Source organism: Oncorhynchus mykiss, chromosome 22, assembly GCF_013265735.2.
Source record: "Oncorhynchus mykiss isolate Arlee chromosome 22, USDA_OmykA_1.1, whole genome shotgun sequence".
Classification (NCBI taxonomy): domain Eukaryota; kingdom Metazoa; phylum Chordata; class Actinopteri; order Salmoniformes; family Salmonidae; genus Oncorhynchus; species Oncorhynchus mykiss.
The window spans coordinates 8,357,983-8,381,803 of NC_048586.1; the positions used below are offsets into that span (position 1 = coordinate 8,357,983).

The 23,821-nt window shown below is 43.4% G+C and overlaps 1 protein-coding gene across 1 annotated transcript in view; it reads left to right on the forward strand.

Annotated features, from left to right (window-relative positions):
• The first annotated feature begins 242 nt into the window (after positions 1-242).
• Positions 243-23,821, forward strand: part of LOC110501322 (cytoplasmic protein NCK2) — a 51,846-nt gene continuing 28,267 nt past the window's right edge. Inside the window, exon 1 of the mRNA XM_021578799.2 lies at positions 243-513. The gene's annotated coding sequence lies outside the window, so the exon portion shown is untranslated. The remainder of the gene's footprint in view (positions 514-23,821) is intronic.

The window sequence follows — 23,821 nt, forward strand, 5'->3', positions numbered from 1 at the left end:
GCAGCAACTTGCCCTTTACACAGCAACCTGGAAACTCAACATGTCACGCAAATGCAAATAAAAACAGAATAAAGTTGATTACTTGTTATATCACTGTGTAAATTGAGCTGAATACCTTTAAAGTAGACTATTTCAATTTCCTCCTTGATTATGAAGGCAACTTCCGAATGCAAAATAACCAGTCATTCAACAACGTATATTGTATGATTAGTAGCAGTAAATCAATCTCATGTCATACCACGCATTGTCCCTCGGCGGTGACGTCACCAGTCGGACGAGTGGATTGTGGTGGAGGCAGCTTGTGCTAGAGGGGGAGAGAACTAGCAAGCAGCGAGTGGAATAGCTGGGCCAGAGAAAGGAATCGTTCTGAGAAACCGAACCAAATACGTGAATTTAGTTTTGTTGCGCTTTTGCTCACGACTCGGTTGGTTTGTGACAAGGTTTTCTGTTTCTTCCCCAGTGTGTGTGGCTCTCCAGTCCCCGTTGCTTGTTCTCGTTGGAGTGAACACCAAGGTAAGGACAATTTTCAACTGAGCGTAAAGTTGGTGTGGTCGCCCGGGCTTGATGTTTGTGGCGTGAACTATAGGCTATGGCTGCTGTGTTTTCTTTTCACAAATGTAGTAATGCAAACTATGACACGTCAGTGGGTACAAACATACAACGTAGCCTATCCTTTGTTTGGTACAAGGCCTAGACGGGGACAATATCCATGGACCATGTTGTCCGTTCACTAGTGTAGACCGTCACTTTCTGATTCTTTAGGTAGGGCACTGTCTTTGTGTCCACACTCCACACGGTGCAGTTGATAGGCTATATGTGCGTTATTACAGGCTTCCAGTAAAATATGGTTAACATACAAATGTAATGTTTTCCTTTTACATTAAAGAATGCACTTATTATATTAAGTAGGCTCGAATATGTTATTACCGAGTAGCCTTCGACTCATTCATTAACATCACTTGTGCTTCCACTGTTTGATACCGTCGTGTTTGGTTTACATCGTAGGCTGTCTGTTTTCTTTAAATAATTCTAATTGCTTCCCAGTTTTTCCATTTGTTTCCATTTGTTTTGTGCTTAAATCAATTGGGGAATTTCTAAATGCTATCCCATAGCCTATTGGCTTGTTCCACAATGGGTCTACAATCCAAAGATCAAATTCCCGCACACAGTTTATATTCGTTGGGATGATTATTGTTAGCCTATTGTATCGCTGGTTGTTACACTGTTGATTTAACAGCTGCGCTTAGATGGACATTAAACACTCTTCATAGCACACTTTTTTTTCCCACACATTGCAGAAAGTGATGTTTATTTGCCAGAATAAAAGAGCTTCACATTGTAGGCTACTGTAGCCGACAGGGTTTACATACAGTAGCCTGCTTTGCAGTCTGGCAGAGTAGTTCATAAACTGCTCTCACCCACAGCCCAGACAAAAGAGCAATGACAGCAATGTGTAAGTAAATCCCATTAGAATCCACCATGGTGTGTCCACTGTTTTGTCTACTACAGTTTAAAAACTGTAATTCAGCCCAAGGCCGATTTGTGATATTTATGCAAACTAATGTGCTGTTTGAAATGCACATTGTTTTGAGTAGCCTAATGTAGCTTCCAGTTTCTATCCACCTACACCCCACAGTTCTCTACTGTTATTCCTTCCATTAGGCTTCCGGATGTGTGAAGTGGTTCCAGCTGAGAGATACTATTTTATTCACATTGTACTGTAAATGCCGCATAAATGCCAGAACTAACCCATTTCGCTCCTAGATGTGGACAATAGCATGAACATGTTCTAGGGAATAAGAGACCTGTATGGAAACTGAGTTTATCAGTGTTCTTCTCCTTATCAGACAGTTTATTGTGATGACGGATTAAGGTACTGTAGGCTATCTGGGACAGTCAGACAATACGGACGCTCAGGGGTAAGGTGTAGTTTCAGGGCGCACCCACAGCGCCGCCACACCCCTGTGTTAAGGTAGGTCACCGTGGCAACACAGTTTTTATGGTACACGGTTTGCTGCTGCTGTTGCAATGACAGGTATGTATGTGGAATGCAGGGTTTGGCGCTCTCTGTAGTCCTGTTGTTAAATTTGGGAGGAGACCTGTTTGATTTTGGCATTAGGGAAACTACTGTTTGCTGACTGAGGGAGGGCAAGCCATTCTGCTGCTCTGTGTGGCCTGCACTTGTGTTTTTGGTTGGGGGGAAACGTGGCCTAAAGGACAGAAGTCAGAAACTACCACAGAGTCTTCTCAGCACACAACCATTACCCTCAATCCACGCCTAAAATTATTAACGAATCACCAAGCTGTTGATTAGTTGAAGGGGTGTGTTAGTGCCGGGTTAAAGGGAGACTTCGGGATTTTGTCAATGAGGGCCTTTATCTACTTCCCCAGAGTCAGGTGAACTCGTGCATAGCATTTTTATTTCTTAGTGTCCAGTATGAAGGAAGTTATAGGTAGTTTCGCGAGTCAATGTTAACTAGTGTTAGCTCAGTGACTGGACGTTTACGGGTGTCTGCTAGTGTGCACGTGAAACTACCTCTTTCGTATACTGGACACAGAGACAAAAATGGTATCCACCAGTTCACCTGACCTCTGGGGAAGTAGATAAAGGGCCTCATTGACAAAATCCCAAAGTATCCCTTTCAAACTTACAATACAGAAATAGATTGAGCAACACTGCTGTACAACCTGATTGGAAATCAAGGTGCTAAATAATTTAGTGCTGACAGTAGAAATCATTAGTTTGTTAGCGAGACCGAACACTAGCCTAGCTCAGTTGGGTTTTCTATGGCTGACTCAACTGTTTTAAGAAAGGCCGACACAACAGTCTTAAACTCAATCACGTCAGGTCTGATAAAGGGGATACCTAGTCAGTTGCACAACTGAATGCATTCATCGGAAATGTGTCTTCATCATTTAACCCATCTGAATCAGAGAGGTGCAGGGACTACCTTAATCAACGTCCAGGTCATGTGCGTCCGGTGAAACGAAAGACTGTCATGATTCCCAGACCAAACAGTTTGTTAGAGTTCATGCATATATTACCACATTTTGTGACGTTTTTGTTCAGACTTTGGTGAGGGTTTTTTCGGGATTTTTGGGAGCACACTTTTTTCTGGAGATAGACTTTGTCTTTGAACTTTAGTTTATGCCCCTGCATCAGTGATTGGTCAACAGTAGGCATTCTTCAAAAGTCTTTGTCATTCAACCAGAGACGACTCGTTTTCATGCAGATTTTTCATTTTTTTTTTTTTATCTATAAAATTGTGCGACTAAGATCTCGTCAGCAAAAACTTATTAACTCTAATCTGTCATTAATTATCTTAGATGAATCCAGACTATATTTTGAGGAAGTCTACTGGCTACGGTGTCTCAAAATGGACAAACTGCACTATTGCCCCTTTTTTTGTTTTTCAAGTGAAGGTCTTTCAAGGGAGTTTGTGAGAACACTCGTTCGGCTGGGCTTCAGCCAAACTGAAGCATGCTGACGCCTTAAACCTGCTTTGTCATATCACAACAACTATGGGACAGTGTTCTTTCTTAAATAGCCAGAACATTTAGGCCTAATGCTATCACAACCCACCATCCTACTGAGCTCTGGAATTTGTTGTGTACTGTGCCCCTTCAGTGCCATTATATGATTTTACACAAAAGAGCTGTATGGAGCTCCCACTTGGTCTGGTGTATTTGTAGAGAGGGTGTATTGACCCCACTGTGAGAGAGAAACCACTATTTGTCCCTTGACGACATGGGCTCTTTCAGGCTCCTAGACACATAAACCTCTAATGTGGCGGTCTCCAAGTCCGGGCTACCGGATTCTTACATTTTTTTTAAAAATATAGGCTACATGCAATGGTAAAGAAACCTCATCTGTTGTGCTTGTTATAGAGAAAATCAAGGAGCTCCACATCAGAAGCCATGTTGGAAAACCACTGATTTGGTAGCAAAGTAGCCAATGCTGAAAATATCTTTCTGTGACCTCTTTCTCCCACTGCAAAATGTTAATCTTCCCAAAAGGGGAGGACTAGATGGGCACAGACCCAGATGAATGGATCATCAGCGAACATGGAGAGAGATTATTTCATACAGGCAGAGAGAGTGATGGGAGCCAAATTAATTTATATAGCCCTTCGTACATCAGCTGATATCTCAACGTGCTGTACAGAAACCCAGCCTAAAACCCCAAACGGCAAGCAATGCAGGTGTAGAAGCACGGTGGCTAGGAAAAACTCCCTAGAAAGGCCAAAACCTAGGAAGAAACCTAGAGAGGAACCAGGCTATGTGGGGTGGCCAGTCCTCTTCTGGCTGTGCCGGGTGGAGGTTATAACAGAACATGGCCAAGATGTTCAAATGTTCATAAATGATCAGCATGGTCAAATAATAATAATTGCAGGCAGAAAAGTTGAAACTGGAGCAGCAGCACAGCCAGGTGGACTGGGGACAGCAATGAGTCATCATGTCAGGTAGTCCTGAGGCATGGTCCTAGGGCTCAGGTCCTCCGAGAGAGAGAAAGAGAGAATTAGAGAGAGCATACTTAAATTCACACAGGACACCGGATCGGACAGGAGAAGTACTCCAGATATAACAAACTGACCCTAGCCCCCCGACACATAAACTACTGCAGCATAAATACTGGAGGATGAGACAGAAGGGGTCAGGAGCCCAATGGTTCTCATTATTATTCTCCCTCTAGTCATTGTGGTAATTTGGAGCATGGCAGTCAGGGCAGGGCAGCCGTTAACCGTGGCAGCCGTTAATCGTGGCAGCAGTTACAGTAATAATGGAACTGAACACACTGTGACCCAGGAAGAGAAAGAGGATTTGTTGTGCCATTGAGAAGACAAGACACAGTGACGGCAATCGACAGTGGTGTTAGTGTGTTTTGTTCTGTATGCCATATCGATCTGTGCACACACACATTGCAAGCCTAATGATAACATGGGGAGAGCAAATGTTGAAGAGATTCATGCCATTATAGGCACCCAATACATGATTTCATAAGAACCGGCCCTTCGAGCTTGGAACTCTTAAAGAGTTCTCCGGACACAGACAGTTCCAGGAGTCTTTGGCCTTTGGCTGAACCTTCTTAATTCTGCCCTCTCATCAATTATGGTTTCACAGCCTTCACCTTTCCTCTATTTTATTACAGAGTGTACCAGCTCTCCCTCTTCGTCACTCTTTGTTGCTCACTCACTCTCCCTGGCTCGCTCTTTCACTCATTCTCCCATTAATGATTTTAAGCTGTTTATCTCACTTCTGTCTCAATGCTCCCACTCCCATCCTTCCCTCCCTCTTTGCCCTCTCTCTCAGGCCCTCACTCTGCCTGAGTCCACCTGAACCTCCAATGCCCTTGTGTCACCACTGGGCACCCAGCCTAATCCTGTTCTGGGATGCATATATGGACAGAGAGGGGGACAGATAGAGGGTATGGGATTGATATAGGGAGTGGGAGATGGCACTGGCATGTCTCTCTCACTACCCATCCACACCCCCTGCCCCCAGCCCCTTAAACTAGGCCCTTAAAAAGACTGACCTCTCCCATGGATGCTGGAGGACAGGGAAAATAAATTGAGCATGCTTGGGAGTCACTGAAAAAAATCTGTTAACTTGGTGCGTCATGAAGACATTACGTACAGAGACCGTATACAGACTGTCAGTGTGTAAGTCCAAGAGCTTTAGAAACTCCACAGGGGTGGGATGGGGGGGAGGGGAGGGGGGGGGGGATTTCACACCACCACAACTCTCCCTATTTGTCCCCCTCGAACTGATGTCTCCACCCCCTGACAGACAAGAGGCCATTAATTCATAAACACCCTCAGAAGTGCTCGTTAAAGAGTAATTAAGGGTCGAAGGCACTCCCGTGCCCTCTCCCAGTTTGCATGGCTGGCTTCGAATTACCCTGGTGAAAATTGCCACTTTGGGCCGTGGAGCAAGACGGAGCGAGCAGCGAAACCCAACACTCCCTGAGAGAAAGAAAGAGAGTCCTCAGTTCAGGACCTCCACACACACACAGTTAGGTAATCGCTGCATCAAGGTCTGCATTTACTTGGCTTGCTATCTAGTCACAGGAAATACAGTGGGCGGCGGGATTCTGTGTGTGTGCACTTGCCTTTGCCTGCCACCCTATGTGCAGCCTGATTGTAGGGCTCCCAAGTAGCGCAGCGGTCTAAGGGACTGCATCTCAGTGCTTGAGGCGTCACTACAGACACCCTGGTTCGAAACCAGGCTGTATCACAACCGGCCGTGATTGGGAGTCCCATAGGGCAGCACATAATTGGCCCAACATCGTCCGGGTTTGGCCGGTGTAGGCCGTCATTATAAATAAGAATTTGTTCTTAACTAACTTCCCTCGTTAAATAAAGGTTAAAAAAAACATGTATGCTGAAACTGAAATACAAAGACAACATAATTTAGTTCCGTGCAACTCGTGCACTCTCCCTGACAACTCGTGCCAGTGCTGTTCTGTGAACGTTGTGAAAAACATCCTTTCAACTTGAACACTGGGGTACTAGTGTGACTCCCCCAGAGGCAGCAGTCATATGCTGCTGCCAGTTTAAAGCAGCCAGTCACTAAGAGAAGGCAGGTTGCCAGAAGTAGCATGGAGCTGTGATTTTCCCCCTCTGCCTCCTGGCTTCAGTCATGTTCAGATAACAACCCAGATCCCCCGTGTGTTCTGAGGACAGGTCAAACCCTCAAGGAGCTGGACCGGCATTACAGAGAGAGGGGGAAGGCCGAGTGAAGGGTAAAGAGATTGGGGGGGGGGGGGGGGGAGAGGCAGTGGAAAGATGGAGGGTACAAGGAATGGAAAAGGTCAGGCTAAAGGAGGGAGGATGGAGGACATGGTTCTTGAAATTTAAATAGCGAGGGAAGGTAGGGACGGTCCTATGAACACACAGTAACTGGTAGAAGAGTGATGTTTGTCAATTTGTTTTAGTTAGAGCATGAAGGGCCTACCAACATATCTGCTAAGTGGACACTGCAATCCTTTCTCTCTCTTTCTCTCTCTTTCTCTCTCTTTCTCTCTCTTTCTCTCTCTTTCTCTCTCTCTCTCTCTCTCTCTCTCTCTTTCTCTCTCTTTCTCTCTCTTTCTCTCTCTTTCTCTCTCTTTCTCTCTCTCTCTCTCTCTTTCTCTCTCTTTCTCTCGTTGTGATATTTTAATGGATTTGCTGCAGGACATCAGTTTGGCTCAGTCCCAAAATGATGGAGAATGCTTTCATGAGTGGCTCACACCTGTCCAACGGCCTCTCTGTCTCTGGGGGTGTAAATGGCATTTCTCCTCTCATGAAAAGGGAGAGTTTTTTTCACTCCTTCTCTTCTCTTCTTACCTCGCCATTACTGTGTTGGATGTGATCCTCTGTCCCGCTGGCTGTGTATGGATCACATAGCCATAGCCCTGATGATGAGACGGCTGTAAGGGTTAGACGTGGCTGCTATACCCTATCCCTACTATACCCTGTGTAGGTGTAATATGGCCTCCTTTGCGTACACACTCACACATGTTGAGGATGCACTACGAAACCACTATTTATGAGACGGGTGGCTTAAGAGTGACAGGGTCCTCGGGATTACCAGGGCCAAACAAATACACAGTGGACACAGTGATGCCTGTTGAATGTGGCTGTTCAGTGTTTTGCGTGACAGGGTTTCCGTGGAAGGAGACATCACCATTCTGCCTGGTAATACAAAACATTGAAACACTTCTGTTGTCAAGAGCTGGGTTGTTTAGCATGCCATTTTCAGGGGGAAAATCTATTTCATTGGGTGTTATTCTGTGACTACTTGTTATGGTGTAATGCCAGAAGTTTGTCCTGACCAAAAAATGTCAAGCTCGACTGACACGCACACACAGGTTGATGCAGAAAGTCGTGACATTTATTTATTTTGTCCTGGGCCAGAGATGTTCCACCACACACAGACTGCTTCCGTTTCTCTCTCTGATTGTGCGTCAGACTTACTCCCTGGGTCTGAGGGCCTTGTCACAACGTCAGAGCAGGGCTTGTGTATATATAACACGCACGTGCTTGGGCAAGGCAAGCAGGACAGCAGTGACTCACCCCCAGTATATACCCGCTGCTCACCAGGCCAAATGCCATGAAAGTCTCACTCACACACTCACTCACTCACTCACTCACACAGAGAGATCTCTTCAATCAAATCAAAAATAAATCTGATTTTATTTTTCACGTGCGCTGAATACAACAGATGTAGACCTTACAGTGAAATGCTTACTTACAACCAACAATGCTTTAAGAAGTAAAAAAAAAGTGTTAAGTAAAAAATTAAAATAAAATAAACAAGTAATTAAACAGCAGGAGTAAAATAACAATAGTGAGTCTATATACAGGGTATTAATGGTACAGAGTCAATGTGGAGGCTATATACAGAGTCAATGTGGAGGCTATATACAGAGTCAATGTGGAGGCTATATACAGAGTCAATGTGGGGGCTATATACAGGGGGTACCGGTACAGAGTCAATGTGGAGGCTATATACAGAGTCAATGTGGAGGCTATATACAGAGTCAATGTGGAGGCTATATACAGAGTCAATGTGGAGGCTATATACAGAGTCAATGTGGGGGCTATATACAGGGGGTACCGGTACAGAGTCAATGTGGAGGCTATATACAGGGGGTACCAGTACAGAGTCAATGTGGAGGCTATATACAGGGGTTACCGGTACAGAGTCAATGTGGAGGCTATATACAGGGGGTACCGGTACAGAGTCAATGTGGAGGCTATATACAGGGGGTACCAGTACAGAGTCAATGTGGAGGCTATAAACAGGGGGTACCGGTACAGAGTCAATGTGGAGGCTATATACAGGGGGTACCGGTAGAGAGTCAATGTGCGGGTGCACCGGTTTGTCAAGGTAGTATGTACATGTAGGTAGAGTAAAAGTGTCTGCATAGATAATACACAGAGCGTAGCAGCGGCATAAAATAGGTGTCTGGGTAGCCCTTTGATTAGCTGTTCAGTAGGCTTATGGCTTGGGGGTAGAAGCTGTTAAGAAGCCTTTTGGCTACCGCCTGCTGTGCGGCAGCACAGGAACTATGGTGGTCTGCTTGAAACATGTTGGTATTACAGACTCAGTCAGGGACAAGTTTAAAATGTCAGTGCCATTTGGTCAGCGCATGCTTTGAGCACACGTCCTGGTAATCTGTCTGGCCCTGCGGCCTTGTGAATGTTGACCTGTTTAAAGGTCTTACTCACATCTGCGTGATCACACAGTTGTCCAGAACAGCTGATGCTCTCATGCATGTTTCAGTGTTACTTGCATCGACACGAGCATAGAAGTAAATTAGTTCGTCTGGTAGGCTCGTGTCACTAGGCAGCTTGCGGCTGTGCTTCCCTTTGTAGTGTGTAATAGTTTGCAAGACCTGCCGCATCCGACGAGCGTCAGAGCTGGTGTAGTACGATTCTAGTTTTGCCTGTTTATGGTTCGTCGGAGGGCATAGCTTCCGGTTTAGAATCCCACTCCTTGAAAGCGGCAGTTCTACCCTTTAGCTCAGTGCAGATGTTGCCTGTAATCCATGGCTTCTGGTTGGGGTATGTACGTACAGTCACTGTGGGAACGACGTCATCGATGCACTTATTGATAAAGCCAGTGACTGATGTGGTGTACTCCTCAATACCATCGGAAGAATCCCGGGAACATATTACGGTCTGTGCTAGCAAAATAGTCCTGTAACTTAGCATCTGCTTCATCTGACCACTTTCTTGTTGACTGAGTCACTGGTACTTCCTGCTTTAGTTTTGGCTTGTAAGCAGAAATCAGGAGAATAGAATTATGGTCAGATTTGCCAAATGGAGGGCAAGGGAGAGGTTTGTATGCATCTCTCTGTGTGGAGTAAATGTGGTCCAGAGTGTTTTTCCCTCTGGTTGCACATTTAACATGCTGGTAGAAATTAGGTAAGGCGGATTTGAGTTTCCCTGCATTAAATTCCCTGGCTAATAGGAGTGCCACCTCTGGATGAGCATTTTCCTGTTTGCTTTTGGCCATATACAGCTCATTGAGTGTGGTCTTAGTGACAGCGTCGGTTTGTGGTGGCAAATAGACAGCTACGAAGAATATAGATGAAAACTATCTTGGTAAATAGTGTGGTCTACAGCTTATCATGAGATACTCTACCTCAGGCAAGCAAAACCTAGAGACTTCCTTCAATCCCTATGTTTCTTCACCCATCAGTTACTTCTGGCGAACCACTGTGTATTTAAGAGGTTACGTGCCAAGTTAGTTTTCCGTGGCTTTAGCTCAGTGAGCTAACACTCTTGTGGTATGCCAACAACCAGCAAGCAGTGGGTGGTAGTGTAATGAAGGGTCATACAGTAAACATACACTCGTCACTTCAAATTGTTCTCTTCACATTCTCTCGTTACCCCTCTCTCTCTGTCAACCCCTGTGTACTGTCACTCTGTTCACTCTGTGGGGCACTGGGTGGGGCACTTAATAATTCAGCTATTCAGAGCAGTTGAGGAAGAGGGGGATGGAGAGGAGCAGAGAGGGATGGAGAGGAGCAGAGAGGGATGAAGAGGAGGAGAGCAGGAGGTACAAAGAAAGTGAAGCACATGCTGGGAGAGAATCAACAGCGCTTTAATGGAGGGAGGTAGAGCAAGAGATGCTTGTTACTTTTTATTATGGAGTGTGACTTTATATACAGTATGTAGCAATACGACTATTATAGCCTTTCTTAAAGTGTGGGTTGCGGACCTGTTAATGGTCGTGACGTGTCCGAGTAAATGTCTAATTATTTCATTTATTACTAAGAAAAATTTGTCCAAGTGCAACTGCGCTCTCTGTTCGGCGGCGCTCTCTGTTCGGCGGCGCTCTCTGTTCAGCAGCGATGTTTGGTAGCTGCGCGAAGCCACTGGCTTCTCATTCCCACTCGCCGTCACTCACCTCTCACATTGAATTGACACAAGTTATGACTGAGCTCAATCGTCATGAAACGCAAATACAGCGATAAGTTTCTCTCTTGGTTTCATACAAACTTTGAGAAATAACTAGGAGCGCCCATAATGTGTTTTGTTTGGGAAGTACTTAATATTGTAAGATGTAAGATGCTCCCGAGTGGTGCAGCGGTCTAAGGCACTGCATCTCAGTGCTAGAGGCGTCCCTACAGACCCTGGTTCAATTCCAGGCTGTATCACAACCGGCCGTGATTGGGAGTCCCATATGGCAGCGCACAGTTGGCCCAGTGTCATTAGGATTTGGCTGGGGTAGGCTGTCATTGTAAAATAACAATTTGTTCTTAACTGACTTACCTAGTTAAATAACAAAAACGAACAAATCAAAACAATACATCCTGACCAAACATCCACAGCATGACAGTAAACCAAGGGACTTCTTTCAGAACAGGGCAAAAGGCTTCAGGACAGTTGAGTACTTCAGCTAGCATGGAATTATCATTTTATTACGTGTTGATAGTACTCCCTTATTTTTGCTTATTATATCTCATAGTAGTCGATGGGAGTTTCTCTTTCAAACAATCGCCTTGTACACAGCTAATAGCTATCTAGCGAACGTTAGCCAAAGCAAGCTAGCTAGCTACTGATAGTTCAACCCTAAGTAACCGTACAGATTAAAGAATATTAGGCCTGCTGTTAAGGATGCACGATATAGTCGGTGAGCATATCGGAATCTGCCGATATTAGCTAAAAAATGCCGACATCGGCCCGATGTCTAGTTTAACCTCTCTGATCTCCCCATCCCGGATCCGGTATCGTGACTACAGCCTCAAGCTCATTACCATAACGCAACGTTAACTATTCATGAAAATCGCAAATGAAATGAAATAAATATGCCATCTCTCAAGCTTAGCCTTTTGTAAACAACACTGTCATCTCAGATTTTCAAAATATGCTTCTCAACCATAGGAAAACAATCATTTGTGTAAAAGTAGCTAGCTAGCGTAGCATTTAGCGTTAGCGTTAGCATCCAGCACGCAACATTTCAACAAAAACATAAAATCCTTAAAATAAAATAATTTACCTTTTGAAGAACTTCGGATGTTTTCAATGAGGAGACTCTCAGTTAGATAGCAAATGCTCAGTTTTTCCAAAAATATTCTTTATGTATTAGAAATAGCTCCGTTTTGTACATCACATTTGGCTACAAAAAACCCCCCGAAAATTCAGTCCTCAAAACGCGAACTTTTTTCCAAATTAACTCCATAATATCGACTGAAAACATGGCAAACGTGGTTTAGAATCAATCCTCAAGGTGTTTTCACATATCTCTTCGATGATATATCGTTCGTGGAAGCATGTGTTTCGCACCAATTTCGACGCAGGACACCAGGCGGACATTTGGAAAATGTAGTCTCTTATGGTCAATCTTCCAATGATATGCCTACAAATGCGTCACAATGCTGCCGACATCTTGGGGAAACGGCAGAAGGTCTAAGCTTATTCCTGTCGCATTCACAGCCACCTCATCCAAGATCGCATAGCAGTTCAGACGTCTTTTGTCCTCGTCTTGTCGTGTCCTGTATATATATATATTTACAACTTTTTTCACATACATTTTATTTTTATTTTCCATCAACTCATCTTCTAAACACTCTCCTGCAACCAGCCTCACCAATTTATATTTATAAAAAAGTATTATTTACCTCAGATCTGCAATCCTTCAGGAAGCTAGCCAGAAACTCCAGGAGGCTGGCCAGAAACTAGCCAGAAGCTAGCCAGGAGCTAGCCCAGAAGCTAATCAGAAGCTAACCACGGTTTGTGGTCATCGGCTGTCCTTTAGTTCGAAAATCTATCGAAAATCTATCGCCAGTTTTGTACGGCGCAGCACGGCTCGGAACGGAACATACCGGACCAATTTTTCTCTCCATGTCCCTGGATTTCAACTGCTCTCTGGACATTCATACCCGGATCTCACAGCTAGCTAGCTGCTATCCGTGTGACAGTCGGCTTTCGTCGATTCCGGAGCAAACATCGATTGTTCCGGTGCTAGCCAGCTCCGTCAATCACGCCTGAGTTCCATCATTCACTCCTGGGCTGCAGTCACCTATCCGGACCCGTTTCACTGCCTACGCGGAGCCCCACCGGGCCTTCACAACCGGACTGCCGACGTTATCTACCTGAAGGAGATCCGGCTGGCTCCTCTGTCGCGACGTTACCGGAACGCCCATCTGCGGCCCGCTAACCGTTAGCTGTCTTTCCGGCTGCTATTCTGAATAGACAATCGGACAATTTATTTATTTGAATTATTATGTTTTCTTCTCGGGCCTCTATAACTATATCTATTGTTCTTATTTTTGTTGTGTGATTTTGATTAATCCCCTCTACCACACGGAACCCCACTAATCTACTGACCGAACGCAAGAGGTGGCTAACAACAGACTCCATCCTATGCTAGCTTGCTACCGGTTGGCTTGGCTAGCTGTCTAAATCGCCGTGACCCTAAACCAACCTCTCCACTCACTGGACCCTTTTGATCACTCGACTAAGCATGCCTCTCCTTAATGTCAATATGTCTTGTCCATTGCTGTTCTGGTTAGTGTTTATTGGCTTATTTCACTGTAGAGCCTCTAGTCCTGCTCACTATACCTTATCCAACCTATTAGTTCCACCACCCACACATGCAATGACATCTCCTGGTTTCAATGATGTTTCTAGAGACAATATCTCTCTCTTCATCACTCAATACCTAGGTTTACCTCCACTGTATTCACATCCTACCTTACCTTTGTCTGTACATTATACCTTGATGCTATTTTATCGCCCCCAGAAACCTCCTTTTACTCTCTGTTCCAGACGTTCTAGACGACCAATTCTTATTGCTTTTAGTCGCACCCTTATTCTACTCCTCCTATGTTCCTCTGGCGATGTAGAGGTGAATCCAGGCCCTGCAGTGCCTAGCTCCACTCCTATTCCCCAGGCGCTCTCTTTTGACGACTTCTGTAACCGTAATAGCCTTGGTTTCATGCATGTTAACATTAGAAGCCTCCTCCCTAAGTTTGTTCTATTCACTGCTTTAGCACACTCTGCCAACCCGGATGTTCTAGCTGTGTCTGAATCCTGGCTTAGGAAGACCACCAAAAATTCAGACATTTTAATTCCAAACTACAACATTTTCAGACAAGATAGAACTGCCAAAGGGGGCGGTGTTGCAATTTACTGCAAAGATAGCCTGCAGAGTTCTGTCCTACTATCCAGGTCTGTACCCAAACAATTTGAACTTCTACTTTTAAAAATCCACCTTTCTAAAAACAAGTCTCTCACCGTTGCCGCCTGCTATAGACCACCCTCTGCCCCCAGCTGTGCTCTGGACACCATATGTGAACTGATTGCCCCCCATCTATCTTCAGAGCTCGTGCTGCTAGGCGACCTAAACTGGAACATGCTTAACACCCCAGCCATCCTACAATCTAAACTTGATGCCCTCAATCTCACACAAATTATCAATGAACCTACCAGGTACCTCCCCAAAGCCTTAAACACGGGCACCCTCATAGATATCATCCTAACCAACTTCCCCTCTAAATACACCTCTGCTGTCTTCAACCAAGATCTCAGCGATCACTGCCTCATTGCCTGCATCCGTAATGGGTCAGCGGTCAAACGACCTCCTCTCATCACTGTAAAACGCTCCCTGAAACACTTCAGCGAGCAGGCCTTTCTAATCGACCTGGCCGGGGTATCCTGGAAGGATATTGACCTCATCCCGTCAGTAGAGGATGCCTGGATATTTTTTAAAAATGCCTTCCTAACCATCTTAAATAAACATGCCCCATTCAAGAAATTTAGAACCAGGAACAGATATAGCCCTTGGTTCTCCCCAGACCTGACTGCCCTTAATCAACACAAAAACGTCCTATGGCGTTCTGCATTAGCATCGAACAGCCCCCGTGATATGCAGCTGTTCAGGGAAGCTAGAAACCATTATACACAGGCAGTTAGAAAAGCCAAGGCTAGCTTTTTCAAGCAGAAATTTGCTTCTTGCAACACTAACTCAAAAAAGTTCTGGGACACTGTAAAGTCCATGGAGAATAAGAACACCTCCTCCCAGCTGCCCACTGCACTGAAGATAGGGAACACTGTCACCACTGATAAATCCACCATAATTGAAAATTTCAATAAGCATTTTTCTACTGCTGGCCATGCTTTCCACCTGGCTACTCCTACCCCTGTCAACAGCACTGCACCCCCAACAGCAACTCGCCCAAGCCTTCCCCATTTCTCCTTCTCCCAAATCCATTCAGCTGATGTTCTGAAAGAGCTGCAAAATCTGGACCCCTACAAATCAGCCGGGCTAGACAATCTGGACCCTTTCTTTCTAAAATTATCTGCCGAAATTGTTGCCACCCCTATTACTAGCCTGTTCAACCTCTCTTTCGTGTCGTCTGAGATTCCCAAAGATTGGAAAGCAGCTGCGGTCATCCCCCTCTTCAAAGGGGGGGACACTCTTGACCCAAACTGCTACAGACCTATATCTATCCTACCATGCCTTTCTAAGGTCTTCGAAAGCCAAGTCAACAAACAGATTACCGACCATTTTGAATCTCACCATACCTTCTCTGCTATGCAATCTGGTTTCAGAGCTGGTCATGGGTGCACCTCAGCCACGCTCAAGGTCCTAAACGATATCTTAACCGCCATCGATAAGAAACATTACTGTGCAGCCGTATTCATTGATCTGGCCAAGGCTTTCGACTCTGTCAATCACCACATCCTCATCGGCAGACTCAACAGCCTTGGTTTCTCAAATGATTGCCTCGCCTGGTTCACCAACTACTTCTCTGATAGAGTTCAGTGTGTCAAATCTGAGGGTCTGTTGTCCGGACCTCTGGCAGTCTCTATGGGGGTGCCACAGGGTTCAATTCTTGGACCGACTCTCTTCTCTGTATACATCAATGAGGTCGCTCTTGCTGCTGGTGAGTCTCTGATCCACCTCTACGCAGACGACACCATTCTGTATACTTCCGGCCCTTCTTTGGACACTGTGTTAACAACCCTCCAGGCAAGCTTCAATGCCATACAACTCTCCTTCCGTGGCCTCCAACTGCTCTTAAATACAAGTAAAACTAAATGCATGCTCTTCAACCGATCACTACCTGCACCTACCCGCCTGTCCAACATCACTACTCTGGACGGCTCTGACTTAGAATACGTGGACAACTACAAATACTTAGGTGTCTGGTTAGACTGTAAACTCTCCTTCCAGACCCATATCAAACATCTCCAATCCAAAGTTAAATCTAGAATTGGCTTCCTATTTCGCAACAAAGCATCCTTCACTCATGCTGCCAAACATACCCTTGTAAAACTGACCATCCTACCAATCCTCGACTTTGGCGATGTAATTTACAAAATAGCCTCCAATACCCTACTCAACAAACTGGATGCAGTCTATCACAGTGCAATCCGTTTTGTCACCAAAGCCCCATACACTACCCACCATTGCGACCTGTACGCTCTCGTTGGCTGGCCCTCGCTTCATACTCGTCGCCAAACCCACTGGCTCCATGTCATCTACAAGACCCTGCTAGGTAAAGTCCCCCCTTATCTCAGCTCGCTGGTCACCATAGCATCTCCCACCTGTAGCACACGCTCCAGCAGGTATATCTCTCTAGTCACCCCCAAAACCAATTCTTTCTTTGGCCGCCTCTCTTTCCAGTTCTCTGCTGCCAATGACTGGAACGAACTACAAAAATCTCTGAAACTGGAAACACTTATCTCCCTCACTAGCTTTAAGCACCAACTGTCAGAGCAGCTCACAGATTACTGCACCTGTACATAGCCCACATATAATTTAGCCCTATCAACTACCTCTTTCCCAACTGTATTTAATTTATTTATTTATTTTGCTCCTTTGCACCCCATTATTTTTATTTCTACTTTGCACATTCTTCCATTGCAAAACTACCATTCCAGTGTTTTACTTGCTATATTGTATTTACCTTGCCACCAAGGCCTTTTTTTGCCTTTACCTCCCTTCTCACCTCATTTGCTCACGTTGTATATAGACTTGTTTATACTTTATTATTGACTGTATGTTTGTTTTACTCCATGTGTAACTCTGTGTTGTTGTATCTGTCGAACTGCTTTGCTTTATCTTGGCCAGGTCGCAATTGTAAATGAGAACTTGTTCTCAACTTGCCTACCTGGTTAAATAAAGGTAAATAAATATAAGGAGACATTAGAAAACAGAGCTTCAGAAATTCTGCTCATTTCCTGTTTGACGTTTCATCTTGGTTTCGCCTGTAGAATGAGTTCTGGGGCACTTACAGACAATATCTTTGCAGATTCTGAAACTTCAGTGTTTTCTTTCAAAAACTGTCAAGAATATGCATAGTCGCATCTTTTCGTGACAAAATATCGCGCTTAAAACGGGAACGTTTTTTATCCAAAAATGAAATAGCGCCCCTAGAGATCCAACAGGTTAACGCCGACGTGTAAAACTGATGTCAAAGCTGATGTCCATACCTATATAATGGAGGTAGATGAGGTACATACCTATATAACGTAGGTAGATGAGGTACATACCTATATAATGGAGGTAGATGAGGTACATACCTATATAATGGAGGTAGATGAGGTACATACCTATATAACGTAGGTAGATGAGGTACATACCTATATAATGTAGGTAGATGAGGTACATACCTATATAACGTAGGTAGATGAGGTACATACCTATATAACGTAGGTAGATGAGGTACATACCTATATAATGGAGGTAGATGAGGTACATACCTATATAACGTAGGTAGATGAGGTACATACCTATATAATGTAGGTAGATGAGGTACATACCTATATAACGTAGGTAGATGAGGTGCATACCTATATAACGTAGGTAGCTGATGTCCATACCTATATAACGTAGGTAGATTACCTACATACCTATATAACGTAGGTAGATTACCTACATACCTATATAACGTAGGTAGATAACGTGCATACCTATATAACGTAGGTAGATGACGTGCATACCTATATAATGGAGGTAGATGACCTACATACCTATATAACGGAGGTAGATGACGTACATACCTATATAACGGAGGTAGATGAGGTACATACCTATATAACGTAGGTAGATGAGGTACATACATACCTATATAATGGAGGTAGATGACCTACATACCTATATAACGTAGGTAGATGACGTGCATTCCTATATAATGGAGGTAGATGACCTACATACCTATATAACGTAGGTAGATGACGTACATACCTATATAACGTAGGTAGATGAGGTAGATACCTATATAACGTAGGTAGATGAGGTGCATACCTATATAACGTAGGTAGATGAAGTGCATACCTATATAACGTAGGTAGATGAGGTACATACCTATATAATGGAGGTAGATGACCTACATACCTATATAACGGAGGTAGATGACCTACATACCTATATAACGTAGGTAGATGACCTACATACCTATATAACATAGGTAGATGAGGTACATACCTATATAACGTAGGTAGATGAGGTGCATACCTATATAACGTAGGCAGATGAGGTACATACCTATATAACGTAGGTAGATGAGGTACATACCTATATAACGTAGGTAGATGACCTACATACCTATATAATGGAGGTAGATGACCTACATACCTATATAACGTAGGTAGATGAGGTACATACCTATATAACGTAGGTAGATGACCTACATACCTATATAACGTAGGTAGATGAGGTACATACCTATATAACGTAGGTAGATGACCTACATACCTATATAATGGAGGTAGATGACCTACATACCTATATAACGTAGGTAGATGAGGTACATACCTATATAACGTAGGTAGATGACCTACATACCTATATAACGTAGGTAGATGAGGTACATACCTATATAACGTAGGTAGATGACCTACATACCTATATAACGTAGGTAGATGACCTACATACCTATATAATGGAGGTAGATGACCTACATACCTATATAACGTAGGTAGATGACGTGCATACCTATATAACGTAGGTAGATGAGGTACATACCTATATAATGGAGGTAGATGACCTACATACCTATATAACGTAGGTAGATGACGTGCATACCTATATAATGGAGGTAGATGACCTACATACCTATATAACGTAGGTAGATGACGTACATACCTATATAACGTAGGTAGATGAGGTACATACCTATATAACGTAGGTAGATGAGGTGCATACCTATATAACGTAGGTAGATGAGGTGCATACCTATATAACGTAGGTAGATGAGGTACATACCTATATAACGTAGGTAGATGAAGTACATACCTATATAACGTAGGTAGATGAGGTACATACCTATATAATGGAGGTAGATGACCTACATACCTATATAACGTAGGTAGATGAGGTACATACCTATATAACGTAGGTAGATGACCTACATACCTATATAACGTAGGTAGATGAGGTACATACCTATATAACGTAGGTAGATTACCTACATACCTATATAACATAGGTAGATGAGGTACATACCTACATAACGTAGGTAGATGAGGTGCATACCGATATAACGTATTCAGATGAGGTACATACCTATATAACGTAGGTAGATGAGGTACATACCTATATAACGTAGGTAGATGACCTACATACCTATATAATGGAGGTAGATGACCTACATACCTATATAATGGAGGTAGATGACCTACATACCTATATAACGTAGGTAGATGAGGTACATACCTATATAACGTAGATAGATGACCTACATACCTATATAACGTAGGTAGATGAGGTGCATACCTATATAACGTAGGCAGATGAGGTACATTCCTATATAACGTAGGTAGATGACCTACATACCTATATAACGTAGGTAGATGAGGTACATACCTATATAACGTAGGTAGATGACCTACATACCTATATAACGTAGGTAGATGACCTACATACCTATATAACGTAGGTAGATGACCTACATACCTATATAACGTAGGTAGATGAGGTGCATACCTATATAACGTAGGTAGATGAGGTACATACCTATATAACGTAGGTAGATGAGGTACATACCTATATAACGTAGGTAGATGTTGTAATGACACCATGAAAAATGCAGCGCTACACAGAACAAAAGCAGAAAAACACTAAGAGCTACACTTCCAACGACTAAACAAGTTCAAGTCGAGCAGTCATTTGAAATAATAATAACATTTCAGCAAGACAACACAAAGGCAAATCCATCAACGCCAAGATAATGGAATTAATTTCCCTTGACAATCAACCGTCCTCTGTCGTGGATGATATTGGCTTTCGCCGGCTGGTCGAGCCCCAGGACACACTATATTTCAGATGTTGCCCTACCAGAGTTACAGTATTGTTGAAACGTACGTCTGTGATCTACTTGCTATGGGTGTCACTGTTATTAGCTTCACGACTGACATTTGCACCAGCAATGTCAACCCCATGAGCATGCAGAGTCTGACAGCACAGTGGGTCGATGAGGATTTTGTACTGAGGAAAGCCGTATTGCTCGTATTCCCTCCGAGCCTCTACTCTTTTGCCACCATGCTCCATGCTAGGTACAAGGACTGCTACTTCGATGCAGACAAGAAACATGGTTTACGTGAAATGTTACACACACAGCTGAACAAGATGGAAACGGGCACCAAGGAAGAGAAGCCACGGACAGACAGCTGAAACTTCACTGCTTGACATGCATGATGAAATCCTGGTTGAGAATGAAACAAATGAACAATGAAACAGCACAGCAAGTAAGGGATATAAATAGGTTTTGATTATGTTCTACTGGTAATGGGGACATGGGTAAATGCCAACAAAATAACTTTTGTTATTTTTCTTTACCCCGGCCAAACCTGGAGGACGCTGGGCCAATTGTGCTCTGCCCTATGGGTCTCTCAATCACGGCCGAATGTGATACAGCCTGGATTCGAACCAGGGACCGTAGTGACGCCTCCTGCACTGACATGCAGTGCCTTAGACCGCTGTGTCCGTGTCCGTGTGTGTTAACTATTTAATTGTACTAAAATGCTTAAAAGGGCGCTAAATATTATAAGTATTGGTGGCGTTTTTTTACCAAGGTAAATATCGGAAATCGGTATCGCTAACTGACAAAGCAGTAGATGTTCTGATCCAGTTTGGCACCACATACCTACGCGAGTCAGGGTTCTCAACTCTGACGCACTTAAAAAAAAAAACAAGTACAGAAACAGACTAAAAAACGAAGCCCAGAATAGACCTGCTTGTTGAAAACTTCAACCAGCCACACACCTCTTATTAGGAGTGTTTTTGTTTGTTTGTCTTTCTGGTCAACATCTGTGTGATGTGATCAGTTTATTCTAGTTCATAATAACAATGACCTATTTTATTTTAAGTTACAGTTCCAACAATCATTTCTACAGTAAGATGTACAGTAGGCCTGACCATTTATCTGTACTGTTACTTAGGGTTGCACGATCAAACGGAGCCTGTGTGTGTTCTGTTATACCTGTGTGATGCGATCAGATTCTTCCTGTTCAGAATGAAAATGACTTATTGTATTTTGACAGCAACAGTTCGCCCCTTGACGAATATGTAAGTGTTTTTAATGGGGAACAATAAACATCCATAGCTATTCATATGGGTATCTAATTTCATTGTTATTGTCTATATTGCTATAGTTTTAGGCATAAGGGCAATGTAATGTACCCATATTTATGTATAGTTGCATGTTTTCCTAAGCTTGGGTCCCGTGCTGAAAAAGTTGAAGAACCCAATGGCTATTAGCATCGAGCAGTGATGTCATCTTCCTCAGGGCTTGAAGTTCAGTTGCAAGGGTACACGACTGCCTTGTGTAGTCAGATGGAGGGCTGGGAGATGTATCGAATTCATGTTTTTGTTCCAAATGCCTGTACCAAATGCCTGTACCAAATGCCTGTTCCAAATGCCTGTTCCAAATGCCTGTTCCAAATGCCTGTTCCAAATGCCTTTTCCAAATGCCTGTACCAAATGCCTGTTCCAAATGCCTGTTCCAAATGCCTGTTCCAAATGCCTGTTCCAAATGCCTGTTCCAAATGCCTGTACCAAATGCCTGTACCAAATGCCTGTTCCACAAGAATCAAGCTTTTTTTGTATTCGTTTTTATGTGCGTTTCTTGTACGCTTGTTCTCATGTTGTCTTTTTAGTCTCGTCTCCTTCTTCTGTGCTGTGTGCACATTCCCATTTACACCAGAAATCTGCATATGACGAGATGCTCATGCCTCCCACCTTAACAATGGGAGTCGTTGTCCCAAAGGCGGGAAGGCAGGCGACAAGCTTAGGTCCATTTTGGATCCATTTTGGTGAGAGAAACTTCTCTCTTTTTATACACACACACCAAGCCCCTCCCCCTGCCACTCACACCAGTTTAAGTTTAGAGATCACTTCTTCCTCTCTGACATTTGCATTTGAGGTTTGGCCCAACAGAATCGGTCATATAGATACCGAAACGAACACATTGAGCCATTATTTTACTGTAATAGAGGTAGGGCTGTCCCCGACTAAAAAATAACTTTGTCGAACGAAAGTCTTGTATCGACCAATCGAATGGTCTAAATGATAAAACCTGTATTTTTTTCATAGACACACCCTATGCGTTTTAATAAAATCAATTATATATGCATTGAGCTTGTCTGATGCAGGAAGCCTGATGGTTAGAGCGTTGGGCCAGTAACCGAAAGGTTGCTGGATCGAATCCCCGAGCTGACAAGGTGAAAATCTGTCGTTCTGCCCCTGAGAAAGGCAGTTAACCCACTGTTCCCCGGTAGGACTTCATTGTAAATAAGAATTAGTTCTTAACTGACTTTCCTAGTTAACTAAAGGTTCAATAAAAATAAATAAATACAATTTAAGGGCACTGTTTGATGAAATCAGACACAAATGACTTGAGGGAGCCAGAGATCAAGATAACCAGGAAATATACCCTCCTACTGGTTATTGCAGATTCTGCCGTTGCTCTCCTGAAGTTGTGGGTAATAGGCTACATGAGGAGTCTCCAACCTTTCTCATGTGGAATGGCAATTTATCTGACCATTTCTACCGATCTGCGTTGCGTGCCAGTTTATGGTTTTCAGATGCACATTTTTGTGGAACGTTTTCATTTAATTTCGACTAATCTCTCAACTAATCCAATTGCGCGCAGAGCAGACACTACTAAAACAAGCGTATCAATGAACATTGATTTTGGAAAAAGTATGCTCAGTTTGTCTCGCGGCATTGCACATACCACTAGCTGCATTTCAGCCAACGTCTGTTATACTAGCTGTCTAGTCTGTTTTAGAAATGGACAATAATCATAACACACAATTCTATAAGGAATTGTCAACTCGTTCTCATTCTGAGAAATAAGGTAGACCACTTGAGTTCAACATCTGAACGAAGTGGACAGCCTGGCATGCTGTTCAAACAGTTGGAGATGGACAGAAGGGTTTGTTCATAACAACTCAAATGTTCCACCTTGTTCTAGTAAATAGATCAAATGTGTCTAAACTTGAAATATAAAGATTAGCTGGCTACTCACTAGCATGTGGGCTTGTGCTAGAGAGATGAGACCTGTGTTAATGTTCTGTAAAACCTACCACAAGAAGTTATTATTAGTGAATGTGCATTTTGCATAGTTCTGGGTCAATTTGTAACAAAAAGGGAAGAAAATTGTTTTTGTACAGACTTCAATGCCAGATCGATCAGTGCTTATTTTTGATAACATGATTAGTGGGGCTTATATTTAGTGTAGTTTCACACACCCTTAATTCATTCAATTATTGCTGACGGTTTAAAATGCAGTTTATTTGACCTTTTTAATTGTACAACAAAGCTTATTTAGAGAGAACATTTGAAATATGTAGATACCATTTTTAGGCCATGTTGC